Source organism: Trichosurus vulpecula, chromosome 6 (assembly GCF_011100635.1).
Source record: "Trichosurus vulpecula isolate mTriVul1 chromosome 6, mTriVul1.pri, whole genome shotgun sequence".
Lineage (NCBI taxonomy): Eukaryota > Metazoa > Chordata > Mammalia > Diprotodontia > Phalangeridae > Trichosurus > Trichosurus vulpecula.
Genome location: NC_050578.1, coordinates 143,467,265 through 143,484,850, shown reverse-complemented (window position 1 = coordinate 143,484,850; position 17,586 = coordinate 143,467,265). Strand labels below are relative to the sequence as shown.

General features: G+C 36.5%; 2 pseudogenes; both read right to left on the bottom strand.

Moving 5' to 3' along the window:
• Positions 1–3,214: 3,214 nt before the first annotated feature.
• LOC118854793 lies at positions 3,215–14,740 on the bottom strand (annotated as a pseudogene).
• A 2,081-nt stretch (positions 14,741–16,821) lies between these two features.
• Positions 16,822–17,586, bottom strand: part of LOC118854792 — a 34,824-nt pseudogene continuing 34,059 nt past the window's right edge.

The window sequence follows — 17,586 nt, the reverse complement described above, 5'->3', positions numbered from 1 at the left end:
AAGCAGCTTCTTTGCTTCTTTCTATTATGATGTTCCACAAATGGAGCAAGGTGAGAGGCACAGCAGTGAACTGTTTCTTCCTTTTGATGAACAAGATGGAAGACTAAAAGTTTCCCTTCATATTGACATCATGGAACAGGAGGTAGAGCTCTGGACCTGAAGTAAGGAAAACTTAATTTGAAATCTTCTCTCTGAAAACTTTTAAGCTATATGACTAGAAACAAGTCATTTAACTTCTGTGAGTCTTGGGGAACTCCAAGTTATCAGAAAATATGGGGGCAGATCCTTGAGAAACTAAGTGTATTGACATATACATATAAGGTAGTTAAAGATAGCTTCGCAAACACTGCTGCAAACTATATAATGCAAACATTATTTCCATCTGACTGCTGAGTAAAGGAAGCTCAGAGAGAGCAGAGTCTAAGTTTTAGAGCTAGCTTCTCTAAATGCAGATTCAGTTCTCTAACCAGAAATAGAGCTGGAACCAGGGGTAGGGAACCTGTGGCCTTGAGGCCACATGTGGCCCTCTAGGTCCTCAGTTGTGGCCCATTGTATCCAAACTTCATGGAAGCAATCCCCTTAATAAAAGTATTTGCTCTGTAAAACATGGACTCAGTCAAAAGGCTGCACCCAAGGACCTAGAAGGCCACAGGCCACATGTGGCCTTGAAGCAACAGGTTCCCTACCCCTGACTTAGAAATACCTAAGTGTAGATCCTTAAAAGAATATAATGCAGATAAATTTTGATCATGTGACCATGGAAAAGTAATTTAACATTGCTGGATGTCAGTTTCCTCCTCTGTAAAATGAAGGAATCAAACTAATCAAGCTCCAAAATCTTTCTCCTTTCTCTAAATTTCTATGAATTTATCTACATTTCTTCCTATTTAAAACCTTTGGTAATTACCCACTGCTGGGTATGCTGAAGTGATCCTGCTCAGTTGTCACAGAGATCATAATATGTTGAGAATGTTCTGTATTGGAGATTTTTTTTATTTTAATTGCAATCATGTAGACTTCAGGATTTGCCCTCAAAGGAGGATCTAAGTATCAATGGCTCTGCTAGAGGATGAAGAATGGGAGCCTTAGCCAGCCAAATTCATAAAATTTGAATTAGAACTCAGTTAATATCAATGTCACGATTAGGTATATGAAATTCACAAACTTTTTTAGGTGAGGAGACCAAAGGTTTGACAGTTGCAGCTAAGGATCATGATAAACTATGAACCTTTGAAATATGTGTCTTATATTTACATCTGTTATTATATCCACTACTCCTTTCTGTAACACTATAACAAATCGCCTTTTATACAATCTTCTGCCTTCATTCTGGCTTCCCCCATCCCTGAGATGCTCTCCCTTCTCCCTTTTCCTCAGCTCCAAAACATATAGGAATTTTTCCTTTTTTTAAAATTTCTGGATTATAGGTCCAATAACAATATTGCTAAATCAAAGAGTATCTTTGAAAAGGTAGCTTTGAGGGAATAATTCTAAATAACTTTCCAGAATTTCTAAACTAATTTAGAATTCCACTAAGGATGCATCAACGTACCTATTTTCCTGTAGCCCCTCTAACATTTGTCATTGTCTGTTCAGCTTTGGCAGTCTGCTGGGTTTGAACCTTAGAACTATTTTAATCTACATTTAACCTTATTATTAATGTTTTGAAGCATTTTTTTCCACATCATCTCCTCTACAAAGCTTTTCTGCAAGTTAGTTATTAGATTTCACTCCTTCTTGAAATTACATTTACACATATATATACATTACTATATACATATAAGCTCTTTCCTTACAGAAGAATGTAAGCTCCTTTAGGACAGGACCTTTTTTGTTTGTTTGTGCACCCTCAATTTAGCGCAATGCTTTGTATATATTGTTGTTCAGTCATATCAGACTCTTTGTGACCCTATGGACCAGAGCATGCCAAGCCCTTCTATCCTACACTATCTCTCAAAGTCTTTGCAAGTTCATGTTCATTGATTCCATGACACTGTCTATGCATTTCATCCTGTACCATTCCCTTTTCCTTTTGCCTTCAATCTTTCCCAACATCAGGGTCTTTGACGATGGATCCTGTCTTTTCATTATATAGCCAAAGTATTTAACCTTTAGCTTTACTATTTGACCTTCCATCAAATAGCCAAAATTCATTTCTTTAAGTATTGACTGATTTGATCTCCTTGCTGTTCAAGGGACTTTCAATTCTGATTTTTAAAGAATTATTTTCTCCAGTGAGCTTTTGTGCCTCTTTTTTTTTTCTTTTTTGTCAATTCCTCTTTTTGAATTTCTTTTTCCATTTGGCTAATTCTGTATTTTAAGGCATTCTTCTCCTCACTGAATGTTTGTACCTCTTTTACCATTTGGCCTATTCTGGTTTTTAAGGTATTATTTTCTTCAGTATTTTTTTGTGTCTCCTTTACCAAGCTGTTGACTCATTTTAATGATTTTCTTGCATCACTCTCATTTTCTCTTCCTCTACCTCTCTTACTTGATTTTTAAAATCTTGTGTGAGCTCTTTCTTTTTTTTTCCCCAAGAGCCCTCAGTTTTATTTACATTCTACCAAAGCATAAAATCCCGGGGGAGGTCATCTTGGGAAATAATCGGGGAGGAAACTGGGAAGGGGATGAAGATAGAAGGAGGAGGGTAGAATAGAAAGAAAGTTAAAAAGAGACAGGGCCTCCCCCCTCCCCTGCTCTTTAAACATCCTCAATATCAGCATTTCCATGGCCCCCCATGGCTGCTTCATTTCTGAGCAGTGGTATAAGGTCAGTGGGGAATAAAATATTCCCCTCCCATCAACAGGCCTCATAGGGAGCCCATTAAGGAAAGCTTGCTTGCTTGTAGGAAGGCTTACACACCTTTTGTTAACTTCTAATTAGGCACTGAGCCTAAAGAGTATATATTCTGGGAGGTGAACTTTTACTTTGGGGGCTCACTTATTACAAAGATGTTGTGATTCCCTGGTCTGGACGTATATGGCTGTATGTTCAGAGCTCTCTGACTCCTCAGAGGTAAAGGCTCTCTCAATTCAGTGGTGGATGTAAAGCTTTGATTCAGGCAGTAATGCCCTGTCTGTTGGTCTTTATTTCTCTTTTCTGTATTTCCTGTGTTTGAAAAGAACCCAGCAGCCATCCTGGGTATGCCAGTATGGTTGTCCTTACAGCAGGGCAGGTCAGAGGTATGTCCTCAGAGTTGCAGAGGTGGAGCAGCTCAAGATTTAGACTTGGCCACAGCAAATCCAATTAGTCCAGCCAGTCCAGCCACACCCAGAGCCAAGGCCCCCATGATTGCCACGCCTACCAATCATTCTTTCTTCATAGCCTTATCAGTAAGGCTTTCTAACTCCTTGGCCTGGTTGCTCTGGAGCTCAGTCTGCAGTAACTCACTCATATACTTCAGAGCCTTCTCATATTCCTTGAGGTGGTACCTTCCCACAGCCAGGTAGAAGGCATAATCTTTGCTTCCTTTAGGTAGCAGTTCCTCCAGCAGCCTGATTCCCTTTCAGATGTCACTATGGTATTTGCTTCTCACCAAACACCAGGCATACTCAAACTGAATGTGGTGTGTCACAGAGCCCCCTTCCTGCTCTGTCTGGGAATTCTCAAATTTCACTGAATGGTCAACAGCCACCAGCTCACTCAGTACTGCCTCTATAGCCACCAACTACACTGTGTACTTCTCAAATCCATGTCACCAGAACCTTATCCATCTCTAATGCTTCCTGAGAAGTTGAATTCTTTCATGGCCTGAGACCAATTAATATTTTTTTCTTGGAGGCTTTGGATGTAGGAGGTTTGACTTTGCTGTCTTCTTCTGAGTGTGTGTTTTGATCTTCTTTGTCACCATGGCAACTTTCTATAGTCAGAATTTTTTCCTGTTGTTTGCTCATTTTCCAACCTGTTTCTTGACTTTTCACTCTTTGCTAAAGTGGAGTTCTGCTTCCAGGGTGGAGGGCAAATTGCCCCAAGTTTCAGGGATTTTGTTCAGCTGTTTTCAGAGATGGTTCTAGAGACCTGTAAGTTTTCTTTCTTCCAAGGTCTTCCAAGGTGATATGATCTAAGGAGAGATGTGTTTACTACTGTCCTTGTTTGTGCTCTGGTCTGTGAGCAACCATGGGCACTCTTTTCTGCCCTGGAACTGTGACAAGAGTCCCTATTCCACAGAAGCTACAAGTTCTGGTGTGCTAGTGCTGCTCTTTGCCCTGGGACTGAGACTTAGCACTGCAACCCGGATTTGAGTATGGGCAAGGCAAAAGACTATTGCCCCCATGATTGCAAAGAGACCCCTGTCTGGTGCCTCTGATCAGTTCTTCAACTCCCTTACCTCTGTGGGCCGAAACCTCCAGAAGTAGCCACTGCCTCTGCTGATTGAGTCACTCCCTAGGCCATCTCCTGGTTTGTTGGGGCTTGACTGTGCTCCAATCTCATCCTGTTGTGACAGACCTTCCCTGCTAATCTTTTAAGTTATGTTGGGCTGGAAAATACTTTCACCCCATCATTTTGTGGGTTCTGCTGCTCCAGAATTTGTTTTAGGGCATTATGTAAAGGTCTTTGGAGGGGTTTTGGGGAGAGCTCAGGCAAGTCCCTATCTTTTCTCTGCTGTCTTCGCTCTAGCACCACCCTTCCAGCCCCCACCCCTCCGTCTCCCCAAAGTTTGTTTTTTTTTTTTCTAGTACCACAATTTGAAAGTACTTATTCTGTGCAGATCAGCCGTCCTTATACTCCAGCTCTCACAGTCATGCATTACTACTGGGAAAAAAACATAGCTTTGACTATATGGATATATATTAGCTTTTTAGTATGCTCTACAGATTTGCCATAGCTTTCTTTCCAACGATCAAGTGGTTTGCTTGTTTGTTTTTGGTTGTTTGTTTTGTTTTTAATTTCATGCCTACAGTTTCCACTTATAATGATTTTTGAGCCCCCAAATATAAAACATGACACTTCTTCCATTTCTTCTCCCTCTATTTGACAAGAAGTGATGGGACCAGGTTTTGTTTTGTTTCGTTTTTATTAACTTTCAAGCCATCTTTTACACTCTCCTCCTTCCCCCTCCTCAGCTTCTTAATTCCTCTCCACTTTCTGCCATCAGGGTGGTATAGTCTGCATATCTGAAATTGTTGAAATTTCTCCCAGAAATCTTAATTCAGGCTTTTAATTCATCTAAGCTGGTATTTTACATGGTGTACTCTGCATATAAGCTAAATAAATAAGGTGGCAACCTAAAGCCTTGTTGAACTCTTTTTCTAGTTTTAAACCAATATGTTGTTCCATCTTCTAACTAATGATTCTTGATCTGCCTACAGGTTCCTCAGGAGACAAGTAAGATGATCTGGCACTGCCACCTCTTTGAAAATGTGCCACATTCTGTTGTTATCTGAACAAAGGCTTTAGTGTAGTCAGTGAAGTAGAAGTAGATTTTTTCTGGAACGCTCTTGCTTTCCGAATAATTAAGCAAATGTTGGCAACTTGGCCCCTGGGTACAAAAAATATCACCTCCTATGGGAAGGATCTTCTGATAACCCCCAGAGGTCAATGAGAGATTGATCTTTCATTATTTTGAACTTTTATAATAATTTCTTTATGCCACTTATGAGTAATATCATCTTCTATTTTGTATCATAAATTGTTTGGATATAAATGCTCCCTCTCCTTACATTGGAAGCTCCTTGAATGGCTCCTGGAGATCGTATCTTATGAATTTTAAAATCTTCTACAATGCCAACTATACTACTTAGCACAAAACAGGTATTTAGCTTTTTGGAAGAAAGGGAGGAGGGAGGAAAGGAAGGAAGGAAGAAGGAAGGAAGGAAGGAAGGAAAGAAGAAAGGAAGGAAGGAAGGAAGGAAGGAAGGAAGGAAGGAAGGAAGGAAGGAAGGAAGGAAGGAAGGAAGGAAGGAAGGAAGGAAGGAAAAGAATCCTATCGAATTCCAGGGAACTATTAATTATGACAATTACATATCAGGTTGCCTATCATTAATCATCCTGAAAATGTGCAAAACTATAATTAAGAAGAAATTTAAATATTATATAATTGATGAACTAAATGAGGAGTAGACAGAATATAGACTAGGGGAAAAAAGAAGTCTACGTAAAAGCTGTACAATAACACCTGAACAATTGGTATTTTCCTGGTTTGTTTTCGATCAAGACAAAACATGTGGTGCAGACAGATCAATGGAATTGGCGAAAAAAAAACAACAAAATAAGAAATTGAAAAGATGACTCACCAGAAAAAAATACCAACAAGGTTACAAGTAAATACATATATAATCAGATGGAAAAAAAAAATAGAATGGGAAAAACTGGAAAAGGGAAAATGTAAATTATAAAATCCCTGTTCCAGAGAGGATCATATTTATCATCTAATAATATCATATTTTTAGATGAGGAAGCTAAGAGGAATTGGATATCTAATTGAAATGAAGTAATAGAATAGAAAAAATAAACAACAGCAAACTTAAATTTATTTTAATAATATTTATTATTTGTGCTATTGGTGATAATTATTAGTACAACTTATGAAGTAACATAGAACTTTATCGTGAGAGATTTGTTAGAGAAATTTGCCCTATTTTGTCTTATTTTCCCTTTTTTCAAGAAATACTATGAAGTTTAATGTATTCAATTAAGACAGATAAAATTTGTTCAGAATATAAAATAGAACATATTTGTTACCAAGAAGGAGATAATAATAGCTGACATTTATATAGTGCTTCCTATGAGCCAGGCACTTTGCCAAACATTTTATGCATATTTTCTCATTTATTCTTATCAGCAAATTTGGGAGGTATGATTAACCCTATTTTACAAAGGTGGGAATTGAGGCAAAGAAAGGTTAAATGACTTAACCAAGGTCACACAGCCAATATGCATCTGAGGCTGCATCTGAGCTTAGGTTTTCCTGACTCCTGGTCCAGTGCTCTAACCACCGTACCACCCCATTGTTTGGTTATAGAGTTTATAATAATGATAGGATATATTAATTCTGATTTCAGAGCAAATCAAAATAATGAGACATCTAAGACAAATAATGTTAAAATATACTTGCTGTTTGAATCTTGCAAAGCACAAAAACCAAAATCATTTTCTACATTATGTTATATATTTTATGTAATCCTCATATGACAATCTAAAATAGCAATAAGCACATAAATTTAGATGTTACTTTCTTAATGATATTTTTATTACTTCTTCTGTGTTCATTTTTTTACAAGACAATAAATTCTATTCTCAATGGGGGAGGGGTTGAATTTCAGTTTAGTTCATTAAACTGCAAGCTCCGTGAAGATGAGGAAATGTTTTATGGAGTCTTTGTATCATGCCTCGTGCACAGCTGAGTAGCTTGTATATAGTCGGTGTTTAATAACTAGCTATTGAATTGAAAAGTTCACTTTGTAAAATTGCAGTTAATTAAAACTAGTATGAAATGTGAAAGACTAAGCATCTGCACATTTGTGCCCATTCCAAGAGATGAATTGTACATGTAATGCTGAAAAGAGTGGTGCTCATTGTCATTCCCAGAAAACTGTTTAGAGTGTCTCTCCCTTCCCACACCCAAAATGAAAGCATAAGTTTAAAATATTAATAGAATATGAATAAATTTATTTTAGAAAGTGGTAACTAATAAGAAATAATTCAAAAGAGAAAATAACAAAGTAAATTCTTGTCATTTTTGGCCCAGATCTGATCCTGGAAGAAAATAGTTTTGTTTTAAGTTGCTGTTTCTTAAAATCATTTCACTCAAAAAAATATGATTCTTTGTCCTAAGGAATTGTAGCACACTATGGTGTAGGACTGATTACAAGTTTAATTTCCGTACAATTCTTGATATACCTAGAAAAACTTGCAGCACAACCTTTGCAGATCATGGTCCTGATTCTGGAGTCAACTCTTTCAATCAAAATATTGATAGTAGAGAGGAGAAATTCAAGTCACTCAAATCTCATGAAAGAAGATCTTACATATAAACAGTTTTTTTTCTCTATGTTCACAAAACATTTTTCACTGAATTTTCAGTTAAAAGAATTAAAAGAAAACTATTCATATTTATGGAGTTGGATCACCTAGGTAGACCATGAAGAGGAAGTGTCCCTCCTGTGACTTGTGTGGATATTCATTGCCAATTATCTTGCCTGGTATATCTTCGATTGTAAATTATTCCTTTGACATTCATATTTGTAAACCAACATTTGGAGAATTTTGTTAGCATGAATTACTTTCTTGTAAACGTAACTTCTAGGTGAGCTAATAAAATAAATTTCCCAAGCAAATTCACCAATAGCATCTTCTAATTGCAACAACTATTAAAAGATAGATGTCCATTCCCATTTTAACTTTGAAACTTTATTTTAACAAAAAATTCATATACATATGTGTGAAAGAGAATAGATATATGATTGCACCCACATATATGATTATTACAAGAGTGTGTGTACAATATACATTACATATATGCATTAGTGAATGTAATCATTTTAACCTGAAGGAGGCAGCTTTGAGTCAAAAGTGGAGTTGGCTAGAAAAAAGAAAATAGTATAGTTACTGAGGTATGGTGCATCTTTTGCCCACTGTGATAACTACAGATCATAAAATCATAGGTTTTAGAGTTGGAAGTAACTTTTAAAAGTCTTCTAGTCAAACTTCTTCATTTTGCTGATGATGAAATTGATGTCCAGAGAGGAAACGTACACACACACATACACACACACACACACACACACACACATACAGATACACACACATATATAAATGTATGTGTGTGTGTGTGTGTGTGTGTGTGTAAAATGATTTCTTAGCCTGGAAATGGATTCCTATACACACTACAAACACACACATACATACATATACACATAAATATATACATGTATATACATAGATATGTGTGTGTGTGTGCAATGAAGACATATCCAAAAAACATGTCCAAAGAGGAAAAGTGTGTGTGTGTGTGTGTGTGTGTGTGTGTGTGTGTGTTTCCATCATCATCCAAATAAGTGGGTTTGATTAGATGGCCTTAAAAGTTTCCTCCAAATCTAAAATCTATGATTTTATGATCAGTAGTTGTCACAGCATGCAAGTGATGCCCCATACCTCTGTATTTGCACTGATTTTTTTTTCCAACTAGCCAAAGACCAAGTTTGATTCACAGCTGCCTCCTTCAGGTTTAAAGTTGTTATCACTAGATTAATGCATATTTTGTTGTTCACTTGTTTCAGACTAATGCCTAAGTTTTCTCCAAACCAGGTCCCCTGACAGGAAACAGAAAAAAACCACATTGTTTCTTTTATTCTGCTCTTTCTCCCCTTAGCTGATAATGAGGCACCTGTTTCAGGATAATCAAAGGAGATATGCTATAAAGCAGGACTGATGAACATTCATTGCAAGGAAGGGAGGCAGGGCTGAGAGGAAAGATACAGTAATAATTGAAGAAAAAGTTAAAGAGCTCCAAATCTGCAAAGGTTTTTGTTTCTTTGTGTTTAAATACTTCAAAAGGGTTTTCTCCTTGTTACAGTACAATTGCTATTCTCAACTCTCTTCTTCCTTTTATTTTTTAATCTTAAGCCTGGGCTTTATTATTAACTTCTAGTTTCAGGTCAAGAATTGGCAAGACAGGGCTAATCATGTCAAAAATCTGGAATATGTTTCCCTAGCTCACAATACAGGCATTTGGGCCTAAGCAAGGACTTCCTTTCTACTGTCCCTACAGGATGACCCTCTGACTCACTGGCCATAGACTGGAGAATACTATTCTTCTTCCAACAGTGTTAAGGAAAAAGTGGCCCTTCCTTGTTTGGGTTCCCCACATTACTTTTTCTCTCATGCTTCACTGAAGGACTATGTGACTCATTTTCCCATCATCCCTTGCTCTGAATTTTCTCCTAAAACAAATGCTATAAAACAGAATTTGAGTTGGTTCAATCCTTGAAATACTAGTTTTATCCTCTACCTATGCTATGTGAGCTGAAACACATAACGATTATCATGCCTTTCCTAATTCTAAAAATAGTTTACATCCCATTGTATTATGGTAGGAAGAGGTGGTCCCAAAACACCCTGGATTATGCAGGGAAATCAGCCCGTTTTTGAACATTTATGGCAGAAAATCTGCAAATTGTTATTCCCTATTAAGGATAACTGAAGTTATTAATGTGGTTTCCTTGAAGAGCTTAAAGAGCTTTGCCCAACTGTTTTTTTTTTCTTTTCATTTGTTTCATTGTAAATGTTCACAAGCAAGCTAATATAAAAGTAAAAGGCCAGAAAAAAAATAGCAGTCTTCTTTCAAGTACTAAGAGGATATGGGCAAGTTATGGATGAAATATTGATGGTTTTCACTAAACTTGATTGGAGACTGTCAAGACACTGACATGTCTTTTAGTTCACATTTGAAAATGGTTTCGCATGTTATTATTGATGATTTCTTAGAAAGTATCTGACATCATATGACTTTGCATTGAACCACTAGGCAGAGGTTTGGTTTGCAATTTACTTCTTCACTCATAAATCTAAAGTTGGTCATTACAGAGGAAAAAAAGGCAAACGAACTCACATCCACAAAAAGTAGGTTCTCTGATGAGGGCTACCTCTGTTATCAATAGGCAGTCATCAGTCTACCAGGTATAGTCCAAAGGTTCATTTGGCCACAAATAGCTCTTCCACCAGACTATTATGGAACCTGACATTTCCACCATTAGGGTCTCCTTTGGGTTAAGGTATTATCTTTTTCAAGCTTCAGTTAAAATGTAAATGCGTTATCTGGAAAATGCACTAATCCATTAGCTCCATTAGCATATCAATATGGATTAGTTTATCACCTTGCTGGGATAAAAGCCTTGAAAGAATGATATATAAAGCAGGGACATTGTGATTGAAGAAAAGTCCAGAGAACCAAGTCCTTTTGGGCCACTGAAGGTTTGTCTTAGAGCACTTGGTGTCCAAGAGATAACAATAGGGCTTTTTGGAATATGGAAACCCTTAACTACCACAAATAAAACACACACACACACACACACACACACACACACATATATATATGCATGTATATATGTATATATATAATTTTTTTCTATATATAATTTTTTTTCTCCCTAGGATTCTGCAAATATTTTTTACTAGTACAAGAAAAAAAAAGGATTTGACATGTAAATTGAATTCTTCCATAGTTTTGAGTGAAAACTTTAAATGAAAATTTCACTATGCCAAAAATACTCCATGTCTACTGAATTTCACATAATAGTCAATGAACCCACACTTCTTGAAACACATCTTTGAGTTAATCTGAAAATTTTGCAAGGGGATTCTTTGGGTAATGTATATCAATGGCCAATTGTTATAGACTAAGTGTCAGTACAGTAAGACATACTTCATACACATTTCAAGAGCAAAGAAAAAAATTTTCATCAAATGATGTGTATTAAATTCTCAAATGATAATAACGGCTGACATTTATATAGGACTGGGAGGTTTGCGAAATGCTTTTAAGTACATTATCTCATTTGTTCTTTGACTTCTTATATTTTCATGACTTTTGACTTCATAGATCTACTTGCAAATATTCTGCATAATCGGCAAAGTCTTATTAATGCTGGAAACATATGTTTAGAAATTTTTGTTTGGGAGTTTTAACACTTTTTTTTTGGTTTCATAAAGAGTTACTCATATCACCTGTTCCCAAACTGACATTTGAAAAGATGAGTTCAAATACATTCACAGAGATATTTCTGAGTTCATTCAAGCTGAGCAGTACTTCTTATCTTTTGAAATGTCAAGCTGCTGGTCTGAGAAAAATGGAAACCCATCCTGTTTTAAACATCATCACACACATGGCCTATGATTTCATGACTTAGTTTCCCTATCTATAAATATGGCAGTGGGAAGAAGAAAAACTACCATGCTTAATTCTTTTCATAGTTTTTTTTTTTGAAATTTTGAATTAAGTACTAAAAAAGGGCATGAGTTATTTGAGTTAGTTTTTTTTTCCCCTCTGTAGTTATAAGATTATTAGCATTATGCTCTCTTTTTCAAGAAGGAGAGAAAAAAAAGAGGCCTACTTTGTCATTTGCCAATTCTGGAGTCACTGATGTCCCTCAAAATTAAAACATTTAAATGTTGGATAGCCGGAATAGATAATAATTTTGACCTCACCTGAATGCGTTTTCTTCTCAGATTAGATATAAATAGAGCTTTCCCAGCTCATTTCTAGTTCAGATACCCTGTTCTTTGCCTTGTCCCTGTAATTGCTCCTAAGTACAGTATCTTAGCTCTATTTTTGGTTTGTCTGGCCAAAGCAAATCCCCCAGCCAGAAAGTACTGACTGATTCTACCCTTCATGGTGCTCTTACCTCTTGAACCACTTGCCCTGGAGGGAGTGGGAAAACAGGAACATTTATGCCCTGTTTGAGCTGTGAATCATTCCAGCCATTCTGGAAAACAATTTGGAAATAGGCCCAGAAAGGTACTAAATTCTACTTTCCCTTTGACCCAGCTGTGTCACTACTGCACCAGTACGCCAAAGAAATCAAAGAAGGAAGAAATTAACCATATATTAAAAAAAAGTTTTATGACAGCAAATTTTGATGATGCTCCAAAAGCAGAAAATAAGATGGAATACTCCTACTGCAAAATGGCTAAACAAAGTGTAGTATATGAAAGTAATAGAATATTAAAAATATACAAATATTGTCAAAAGAGATAAATTTGTAAAGTGCTTAGCACAGTGCATAACACAAAGAAGGTATTTAATGCTTGTTTCCTTCCCTCCTTCCTTACCTTTTGCTGTGACATAAGCAATGATGAAGTGGACAATTTCAGAGGAAACTGGGAAGGCTTTTATGAAATAATGTATAGCAAAGTGAGCAGAATTTGGAGAATAATTTACACAATGATACTAATGTTATAGAGTAAAACCAACTTTGAAAGACCTCAGAACTCTGATCAATGCAATGACCAACTTGAAGGCCAAAAGAATGAAGATGAAACATTCTATTCACCTCCCGAAAGAGACTAAAAATTCAGAAAGAAAAAAATGTGTGAAAATGGCTAATGTGGAAAATTTTGCTGAACTGTGTAGCTCTATATTGACAGATTTGTTAGGGAGGGAGTTGTTTGTTTCAGTTTTCTTTCCTTTTTTAATTTGTTCTGTGGGGATGATTAGTGGGAGGTACAAATTAATAAAAAAATACTTGTTATTTAAAAAGCACACTTAAATTATCAAAATATTCCCTAATGGTCGCATAACCTAGATCAATGACATTAAGCCTGCTCTAATTCAAAATTTTTCTCCTCGGTGGCCCCTGTTTTTAGCTCATTGGCAGATCTAAATTGACAAATACATGCTTAACCCTAGTGACCAGCAGGCTCTTAACCTTCAGCCTAGCTATCAGCTGCAAATCTGTTCCTCCTCTTATGGTGTGTTTCATAGTCCATATATTGACATTACACCCTACTCTTCAAACCTTTCTGGAAGTAATTTATTAATTTAAAGTTTACAATCAGAAGGCATTCTTAGACAATTCACATCAATATAACATCCCTTACTACCACCATAAGTCAGGGTCTGGCACTACAGAGCTCACTGTAACATAAATAGAATCTTTAATGTCTAATGCTCTGACTCTGGCAAAGACCAAATAAGCCTGCTTCCTAGCAGAAAATGAAAGGAATGATTCTCCCTAAGCCCAAGGTTTCTTTCATGTGGCATTCCATAAGGATTCTAGTCTGCTGCTTCTCATTAATTTGCTGCTTTATTTATTTGTTAAATTTCTAAAGTGCTATTTCTCCAAAGAATTCAACATGCTTTACAGAGAATTTTAAGCCTGTTCTTGGCATTATAAAATTGAAAATAAGGAAGGTGAAATGAAGGAGAAATAATGAAAAGAAAAACCGAAGCATTTATAAGGGAAAAGATATCAAGAAGAAGATGGTCAAAACTATGCCCTAAGAGAATATCTTTGGAATCTCAAAGGTGTTGCTGATGGGGTTTTGTTTGTTTTAAAAGAATTTTCCAAGCCCTGTCCCCTAGAGGAAGACCTGTTTCCTGGATCTTATAATATTTACCAAAAGAAAAAAAATACAGCGCATTTAAGAACATGAAGAAGACGTAGGACAAGGAGATGGAGATGTGAGCTCTCTGGCAAGTCTCCATTCAAAGAGAGCTGAGAGTCATATTTGTATGCAGCGTAGAGCATGGGAATGTATACAGATCCTCCAAGCAGGGGCATTCCCTACAGTCACTTCCCCCTCAAGTGATGACATAATGGCAAATATAAAAACCATTAATGACACCCTTCCATCCTGGCTATGAGGATACTCTGTGCTCCTCTCCTTCAACATTCTGCTCTCTGGTCTGTGGGAGGTGAGGGTGGGGAATTGCATCTCTGTGAGAGCCATGTCTCTGATAGTTAAAATGATAAAAGACATGTATTTATTTATGGTCTCCTGAAGACCTCTAATATGAATTTTTTAGTGACCAAGACATCATTTCTCTTCGCTATGAATCAATTGTCAACCCCAACACCAATCCTCATTGGAATAAGACACTGGGTGCTATTTTGTTGGATTGCTTATTTTTCAAGACCTCCTCTGCATGTGCTTCAATATTAATCCATGAAACATGCAGTTAGGTTTGTGGGAGTCACTCTGTATCTCAAGGCTGGTCCTTTTCCTCACCTGTGCCATGCTCACTCATCCCTTCTAAGGCCAGAACATTGGACACTGGGATCCATGTTCCTTCTATGGTCATATTTGGTGGCTATTCCTGGGGAAACACACACTTTCTTTTCCAAAAGTGCACACTGACCAAGACTAAAACCATTGTGAGGTTCCTCACTTCCCCTCAATTCACTACAGGAACAAGCTTCAATGGTACCTTTTTATTTCTTCTTTCTAACCTCCTATTATCCCCATTTCTGCTGCAGTCCCTTCCTTCCATTCTCCTAATCTTATTCTCCCTCAGTTCTTAGAGTTTGTGTTCAGTCTGAAGATATGACTGTCATTCTGTTCACAACTGTGGCATATGAGGACATAACCAATTCCCCCTTTGCCTCTTGCTTATGTCACCCTCTCCCCACCCTTGCCCCCCCATGAAACTGATTCACCTACAGTGGAGCAAGTATTTAATTGATGGAATAGTAAATCATTTTTTTCCTCAGTTCCTTTCTGAGTTTTCAGAATTTTCTTTCAGAGTTTCCACTCTAAGTTACCCTGTATATTCTGTAGACATAAGATAATTTACTTAGTTCTTTAGTCATTTCTTAATAATTGTACTTATTTACAAGCCAAATGCTGTATAAGCATTTTACTATTTGCTTTCAGAATTGCTGTTTCTTTGATATTATTTCTTTCAGTATAGAATTAACGTGTATCTTGTTCTCCTTGGAGACTTTTTATCTTTGGATTACATCCCTGGATTACATTATGCATATTGTCTTTATGATTAGTCACTTTATTTTGAATGTGATTAAGGTTTGCTTTCTGTCATTTTTTTTCTTATTTTCTGCAGGTTTTTCTTCCCCATCTAAAGTATTTGAGTCCCAAATGTGTAATTTTCTTTTTAGAGCCTATACTACTCTAGTGGAATTCTGTCATAGGTTTTAAGTTGTCTTCTCTGTTGCTGCCTTTTAAAATTTCTTTTTTAAGAATACTGACTTCTTACCTAATTCCCTTTCCAATAACTTTTCTTTAAAGGTTAAAGTCTCTTCTGTATCATTCTGGAATTCCTCACTATTGTTTCCTTAGTTTGAGAATCTACAGAGTTTGTTTTCATGTTCTCTTTTTTATTGGGGTTTTGAGTTCACTTATCTTTAATGTATAATATTTATTCATTGTGTTTGTGCATTTTAATTTTTTTACTCATTTTTTTCTTCTGTCTTTGAGTCTCATTCCTTTTATCCCCCTATCTTGGAAGCTAGATTTATAATTCAGCCTTTGTCTCCTTGATTTTTTTTCCTTTTTGCTTATAATTCCAGTAGCTTATCTCAAACTTTCCTACGCACTATAGGGTGGTCCCCTTTACATAGCTACTAGATATGTTTTTTAATTGTTATTCTTTTCTTCCTGTACAAAACCCTTGCTCTGAGTAGACAATCCTTTTTTTGGGTTTATGTGGTAGAGGTGGAGGGGACTAGATTCTCAGTATGTGTAACTCAAGCAGAAGAGACCTACCTCTGCCTAGATTTCATGTTCCCATTCTCTTGGCCACAGCAACCCTTGCCCTCCAGTCAGTTCTTCATTGGTATGCCCCTTCCCACATTACAGTTGCAACCAATTTCAATTGACTAGTCAAGATCAGTTTTCCATATCTTAATGGAATACAGGCATACCCCAGTTATATTGTAAGATCAGCTTTTAGACCAGCATAATAAAGTGAATATCATAAAGAAATGTCACACCAATTTTTTGGTTTCAAGTGCATACGTAAGTTATATTTACACTAAGTGTGCAATTGTATTATCTAAAAATAATGTATACAATTCAATTTTAAAAATATTTTATTTACTAAAAAATACTAATCATCATTTGAGCCTTCAGGAAGTAATAATCTTTTTGTCGATGGCTCCTGACTAATCAGGGTGTTCATTGCTGAGGATTGGGGTGGCTGTGTCAATTTCTTAAAAAAAAAGAAACAACAGTGAAGTCTGCTCCATAGATTGATTCTTCCTTTCACTTAAACACTTAGAGGGCATTGCAGGGTTATTAATCGGCCTAATTTCATTGTTCTTGTGTCTCAGGGAATAAGAAGGACTGAGGAGAGAGAGAGAGAGACAGGGAATGGTCTGTTGGTGGAGCAGTCAAAACGCACACATTTATTAAGTTTGCTACCTTTTATGGGTGCAATTTGTAGATCCCCTAAACAATGAAAATGGCAATATTAAAGATCACTGTTCACAGATCACCATAGCAGATAAAATAATAATGAAAACAAGTTTGAAATGCCATGAGAATTACCAAAATGTGACACGGCAACATGATGTGAGCACGAGCTGTTGGAAAAATGGTGCTGACAGACTTGCTTGACACGGGTTCGCCATAAACTTTCAATTAAAAAAAAACAAAAACAAAAAACAAACCAACAAGCAAACATAAAAATACTGCACTATCTACAAAGTGCAATAAAGCAAAGCACAACAAAACAAGATATGCCTGTATAGGGAAGGTAGAGGTGATACAAACTGAGTCACTGATATGAGGAGACCAAGTAAATGTCAAAAAATGCCAAAAAAACCCAGAGGCTTGAAGAACAAATTTGCTGTAGTTTAGGTGTCAATTCTCTAGTGATACTGCAGAATGTTTTTTTTAACTTATAGTATACTGTTTCTCCCCTTATCTTGTCAATACAAGTCTAATAATTATAAATTTGGTACATTTTTCTTGCTTTAAAATTTCTAGATGGGTAACTAGATTGAAAGGAATTATTCTATCTTGCCTATTCTAGGTGCCATATTCAGTTCCAGGTAATAGTTTACACACACCAGTAATTCAGTAACTATATCTCTCTGTTATTTCCAGGAGAAACCTTTGCCTGAGTAGATTTCCTCAACTCTTGACAAAAAGGGACACAAACAAAAGCCAGCCCAGATTTATGACTAG